The following is a 7,395-nucleotide window of genomic DNA, read 5'->3' as shown; positions in this document are numbered from 1 at the left end:
CCATTGTTGAAGATGAAGGTGAGAAACACAGGCTTATAAGAGCCTTTAGTTTCATTTGAGCGACTCTAATGATACTGTTTTAGACGAAACATGCTGTTACACAAAATTGAAATTCTGGTTAAAAAAAATGAATAATTTTTTTTATCATAATTTTTTCATTCAAATGGGTTTACTTTCGCTGTCATAGTTTTTTTTTATTCTGTTTTTTTTTTCTAAAGCTATCAGTGCTGTGTAAATTCTGTCGGGTTACAACATTAGTCTTGATAATTTGTACTTTCATCAAAGTTTTCTTTTTTATCAGCAACGAATAGCATTACCATCATTGTTTTTGTAAATTAAAGTTGTAAAAGAATTGAAATTTCCTAACTACCAAATGTAGATTACTTATTGACTTGAATTACGTTGAACTATCTATTTGAATATAAAATAGCTCTAGAGCTATTTTATATTCAAATAGACAGTTCAACGAAATTCTATACTGATTTGTGTCAGGAATTACTAGCACTTTTGATTACTTCACCATATTTATAATACTATCATAAAATATATTTCTTCAGTTAATTTTCTTACTTTTCCTCTACATTCTAAATTCGCTCCTTTTTTAATGTATCGTTTCACATCAATTAATTGTCCATCCTCAGCAGCTGCAAGTAGTTTCTGTAAGTAGAGTTTAGCATTTTCATTACTGTATTGAACACGACACTGCATGATAAATGTAGTAAACTAAATATAAAATTTACAGCAGTTGAACATTTTATACAGTTTTTGAACTTTAGTTGACTAATAGTTATCAAAGGTACCAGGATTATAATTTTCTACGCCAGACGCGCGTTTCGTCTACATAAGACTCATCAGTGACGCTAAGATCAAGATGATTGTAAAACTAAACAAAGTTAAGGAGCATTAAGGACCTAAAATTCCAAAAAAATGCCAAATACTAAGAGATGATTAAAATGAATTCGTTTTATGTTTTCAATCTATTAAAAGCAACTTGAGAACAATGCTATTAGCCCTCAACACTAATATAGCGATAATCATTTTACAATGATTTTTTGTACATTAAAGAAACAGGTTATGAAAAAAGTAAATTCACAAAAATACTGAACTTAGTGGAAAATCAATTCGGAAAGTCCGTAATCACATGGCAAAATCTAATAACAAAACCTATCAAAAACGAATGGACAAGAACTGTCATATGACTTGGTACATGTACAGGCATTTTCAAATGTATAAATGGTGGATTAAACCTGGTTCCATATCGCTAAACCCTCACTTTAATGACAGTCTCGTCAAATTCCGTTATATTTACATTGATGCATAAAATAATTAGACACAATAAATAAAATAGTAAAAATATGAGTACATCAGTCATCATCGTATAATACCGAATGAAATTTCAAATATTCTAATTAACTTGATTTCTTTTCTTGCCACCTTCAGAAAATAACCTAAATATGTTTCGTTCTGTGCAGGAATCGACAACAAAACAGTCACATAACAACTGAATTTTTAAGGAGTAAAATCTTACCTTGTTCCATTTTTTTTTCTGTAAACAGAAAAGAAAAAAACTTTTACAAACACAAATTCATGTTTATTTACGTTCCCATTAATTTAATCTTACATTTACAGATTCGAATGTTGAAATGTGGCTAAGTGTTTTTTGTTGTAATGGTAAATATATTGTACGAGGGGAGTGGTCGTTTCAATTATTTCCGTTATTTATTTAATTGTGTCTTTATTTTTTAGATTTCCATTTTTGGCAGGATGTTGGGTTTTTTTAAGGGTTATTTCTCTTTGGTATCTTTATAATTAGAAAATTGCCCCTAGACTTTATTTTGCTAATTACTTCCAATATTGTAAAATAAATACAAAACAAACAAAAAAAACCTTCAAAATGCAAATATCAGAGAGAAGATGTGGTATGATTGCCAATGAGACAACTATCCATAAAAGATCAAAATAACACAGACATTAACAACCTTATGTTACCTTACGGCCTTCAACAATAAGCAAAGTCCATACCGCATAGTCAGCTATAAAAGGCCCCGATAAGACAATGTAAAACAATTCAAACGAGAAAACTAAATTATTTGTAACACATAAACAAACGACAACCACTGAATTACAGGCTACTGACTTCGACATTTATTGAAAATCATTTACAAATTAAAGCACTTCGACATTTATTGAAAACCATTTACAAATTAAAGCACTTCGACATTTATTGAACCATTCGAAATGTGTTTTTCAATTGACTACATCATGTACACGAAACTTCAAAAGTTGTTTATAAACTAATACAAATTCTATCTAATAAAAGGAAATTATTATGTCCTTTTAACATTTGTGCCCCTTTAATAGCAGACTTGTTTTTGTACTGTTACGAATCACAGTTTATGACTAAACTCAGTAAAGATCCGTACTCCAAAGAAATTACTTTAAATAAATCAAGTGTATTCGGTAAAAACTGCTCTTCCCTGGATTTAGATATTTCGGTTATAAACAGGAATCTACACCCTAAAATGTACGACAAAAGAGACGATTTTTCGTTCACTATTGTTAATTTTCCATTTTTAGATGGTGATGTTCCTTTGGCACCATCTTACGGTGTTTATATTTCACAACTTGTGAGGGCCCTCATGGGGTTTTTGATTATGTGATTACTTGGCCGTTTTTTTAATGATTATTTGATTATTAAGCCAAATATTTCATGATTATTTGATTACCTAGGACTGTATTTTTAGTTTATGATTATTTGATTACTAAAGATAAGCAAATATTTAATGATTATGTGATTATATTGGCAAAAAATGGTGATTATGTGATTACTAGGACCCCCCAATTAGGGGCCTCACTTGTTCGCTATGCCCGTGTCTGTTGTGACATTTTTGATTTTAACGAACGCAACCTATGTATTACTGGTAAATTATTAAACCAAGTAAAAAATGAAAAAAAAAATGAGTGTGATGTAATAAATGATTACATACATTCAGGGATGAATATTCATGAAACTAGAAAATATGAAATAGTTAAATGTAACACAAGATACAAAAAGAATGAATTTGTATATAAATCGCCTCACATTGAGTCATGTATGAATAATAACAGCAATTATAATACAGAATATTTATTTGATATAATTCAAGATATTAGAATTCAGAAATGTAAATATAAATACAAGTCCAAAACAGTATATTCATATCTATTATTTATTGTCATATTCATCAGACTTAAAGTTCTGATATCACACATTTTGTACAATCTATTTATAGAACATTACATGTTCAAATGCTTGATTACACATAGGACATTCTCTTTATATTGTTTAATTAAAGATGTCCATTTGTCAATAACTATGTCTCACTTATCAGCTACGCAAAGGGATTTTCTGTTGATAACTAATTTGTTGAAAATACATTCCAATTCTAAAAATAGAATAATCTCGACGATTGCTAAGTACATTCCAGGTGATATTATTATCTTTCACTATTCACATAATACATCCAGTTTCTTTCAAATTAAATCCACGTATGTCATATTCTATAAACACAGCTACAAGCAGTTCGATTCCACGATATTCGATCACTGTTTTTATTCATGCCAAGCCTTTATCAGTGTCAAGGTCGTTAGGCAGCTGAAAAAAGAAAACAAGACGTGCTATTTATTGAACCAAGAAAATATGTTTCCAAAAAATGTATTATTAAAATGCATCACTAATCAAAAGAATGAAATGAATATATCATACCTAAAGGAATATAAGCAGACAATTTTATATTGCTTAATATTACTTGTCAAATTTAGTACATGTTTACACAAAAGATACTGCTCATTTTATATAGAAGATATTAATTCATGTTCTAAAATACATGTATGTATAGAACAAATACTTTATATAGATTTGAGTTTATTTGATATATATATATGCATCTGTATTGTCATACAGGAATTTATTAGCTTGAATATGTTAACATGCCAGTATTTTAAACACATACCAATTTTAATAAGAAAATTATGACAAAAAAAATACATATTTGCTCCTTAAATTGTCAGGGTCTTGGTGCAAAAGAGAAAAGACAAAGATTATATATGTGGATAAAGTATCAAAAATGTAACATATTATTTGTACAGGAAAGTCATTTTACAGACAAATTGAAAGTAAATTTAGAATATGAATTTAAAGGTCAACAATATCACAGCTTTGGAACCTCACAATCAAAAGGAGTCTCAATCTTCATAAATAATGAGATAGATTGTAAATTTATAGATAAATTTCAAGATGAAGAAGGCAGGTTAATCCTTTTAAATATTGAAATTGAAGACAGTATATATACCTTGGTAAATATTTATGCACCAAACATACCCAAAAAAAGAAATGTCTTCTTTAAAAAAGTTAAAGATGTTATAACTAAAAATAGCTTAGGAATGGTCATTATAGGAGGAGACATGAATGACACCTTAACTAATATAGACAACAAGCATAATATGTCAAAAAAGTCCTTTAAAGAAAAAAAAGCTGTACCCAGCTTAAAATCTTTAATAAAATCGCATAAGTTAAGTGATATATGGCGAGAAATACATGGTAAAAAAATACAATTTACTTGGAGAAGGAAAAATAACATCAATGAAGCATCAAGAATTGATTTCTTTTTAACCTGTCCTGAAATACGAACTCAAAAAGAACCAACAGACATAAGACCAGCCATTATAACCCATACAGATCATCAAGCAATATCTCTTATGATAAACTGTAGATCACAACAAAAAGGAAAAGGATATTTTAAAATAAATAATAGTGTTTTAGAAAATAATGAGTATCAAAACATAATTAAAAAACTTATAAAACAGTATGAATGTAAAGTATTACTTACCAACGACGTTGGGCTTCAATGGGATCTCTTTAAAACAGAGGTGCGAGACTATACTATAGCATTCTGTAAAAGGAAAGCACAAAACAATGTAAAAGAAATAAACATTTTAGAAAATAAACTTAAAAAATTAAATGAATGTATAAATTTGAAGTGCCAAGAAGATGTTATTGCCTATTTCAATGATGAAATCAATAAATTAGAAAACAAACTTAGTAATTTATATGAAGCGAAAACTAAAGGGGCACAAATTAGATCTAGAATTAAGTGGGTGGAAGAAGGGGAAAAAAATACAAAATTCTTTTTAGGATTAGAAAAATCTAGGCAAACAAAAAAAACAATAACAGCCCTTAAAGATAAAGATGGGGAGATACACAGAGATCCTACAAAAATATTGCAACTTGAAAGAGAATTTTATCAAGATATATACAAAAGTTCAAACCCTAACATAACTTATATTAAAGATTACATTATGAATACAGAAATTGATCATAAATTAACCAATAAAGAAAGTGAAAGTATGGAAGGTCTATTAAGTATCCAGGAATGCACAGAATCTCTATTTAAAATGAAACTCAATAAAGCCCCAGGCATTGATGGTTTAAGTGTAGAGTTTTACAAGATATTTTGGGAAGATCTGAAAGAATTTGCTGTTAATACATTCAATTTTTCATATGAAAAAGGGGAGTTAACTAATTTACAAAAAATAGGAGTTATTTCCCTTCTACATAAAAAAAAAATGACCCACTATCTTTAGATAACTATAGGCCAATAACATTATTAAATGTAGATACAAAGATTGTAGCTCAGTCATTAGCACAAAGAATTAGTAAAATATTACCACAAATTATTCATGGGGATCAAAATGGGTATGTAAAAAATAGATATATTGGATATAACATTAGACAAATTCAAGATATCATTGATTTTGCAGAAAAATTCAACATAGAGGGAGCTCTTCTTTTCTTAGATTTCTCTAAAGCTTTTGATTCTTTAGAGTGGGATTTCATGTTTTTAGCTTTAAAAAAATTTGGATTTAAAAGTTCAATGTTGAAATGGATTAAAGTTCTATATACTGATATTAAAAGCTCAGTTATAAACAATGGTTGGATTTCAAAACCTATAAGCATTTTTCGTGGGATTAGGCAAGGGTGCCCATGCAGTGCGATAATTTTTGTAATTGCTGTTGAAATTTTAGCATGTAGGATCAGACAAGATCATGACCTCAAAGGCTTTGAAATTAAACTTGATGGCAAAACTCACACATTAAAAATTAGTCAACTAGCAGATGATACCACTCTTTTTCTTAGAACAAAACAAGACATTTCAAAAGCACTTAATATGATTGAAACATTTGGAACATTGTCAGGTTTGAAATTAAACAGAGCTAAAACTGAGGGTGTTTGGCTTGGGAAGCAAAAAAACTGCAAAGATAAACATGAAAATATTAACTGGACAAATATACCTGTAAAAAGCCTAGGTATATATTTTGGTCATAATAAAAAAGAGTGTCAAAGATTAAATGCAGAAAAACTTTTAGAAAAATCAGCAAAAATTATTCTTAATTGGAAAAAGAGAAACTTAACCATGATAGGAAGGATAACAGTTACTAAATCATTAATTATTCCTAATATTACATTTTTAGCATCTGTCTCAACCATAGATAAAGAGTATTTAAACCAGTTTAAAAAAATGATATATGAATTTTTATGGAATAACAAAACAGAAAAAGTTAAACGCTCCGTACTAAGTTACGACAAATTAAATGGGGGATTAAAAATGATTAATTTAGAGAAATACATAGAAACAATAAAAATAGGTTGGATTAAAAGATTAAATGCAGAGCAATTCTTAAACTGGACGGTAATACCAAAATTTTATTTAAACAAATTTGGAAATAATCTTCTTATATTGCAAATGAATCTGGATAGTATAAATTCAATACCAGATATAAAAAAGATACCAGAGTTTTATCTTGATATAATCAAAGTTTGGATCAAGAACAAAAATAATAATAATAAATACCCAAAAATCTACAGACTAATCCGCCAACAAGTTATTTGGGGAAATCAGTGGATAAAATTTCAAGAAAAAACATTATTATTCCAAAACTGGATAGATAGCAACATAATATACATAAATGATATCATAGATGAATCTGGAAATATAACAGAAAGATTTATTAGACAAAAGCTTAATAAAAAGACAAACTGGATTACTGAATTTTTAAAATTAAAAAAAGCTATACCAAAAGAATGGGTTAAAATATTAGCTGAAAAATGTTCAAGAACAACTAATGTACTAACAGATAATGTTGTGTATATTTATGACAAAGATAACTTTAAACAAAATATAAATAAATTAGAAACAAGTAAAATTTACAAAATACTATTAGAACAAGATAAAGAAATACCAGTTGGCTTTTACAAATGGAAGAGACTACTAAATTTTGAAAACATAGAAAATAAAGCTCAAAACATACTTAAATTTGTTCATAATTATTTGAAAGAAAATAAATTAAAAATGTTCA

The 7,395-nt window shown here is 28.1% G+C and overlaps 1 long non-coding RNA gene across 1 annotated transcript; it reads right to left on the bottom strand.

Annotated features, from left to right (window-relative positions):
• Nucleotides 1–3,111: 3,111 nt before the first annotated feature.
• LOC143052963 (uncharacterized) lies at nt 3,112–6,374 on the bottom strand. Its single transcript, XR_012971312.1, has 2 exons — nt 4,869–6,374; nt 3,112–3,634 (listed from the first exon to the last, which is right to left on the bottom strand). It is a non-coding gene; the product is annotated as an uncharacterized LOC143052963 (long non-coding RNA).
• Between the last annotated feature and the right edge of the window lie 1,021 nt (nt 6,375–7,395).

This window comes from Mytilus galloprovincialis, chromosome 11 (genome assembly GCF_965363235.1).
Source record: "Mytilus galloprovincialis chromosome 11, xbMytGall1.hap1.1, whole genome shotgun sequence".
Classification (NCBI taxonomy): domain Eukaryota; kingdom Metazoa; phylum Mollusca; class Bivalvia; order Mytilida; family Mytilidae; genus Mytilus; species Mytilus galloprovincialis.
Note: the sequence above shows the minus strand (reverse complement) of the source record. Positions and strands in the feature narration are given on the sequence as shown.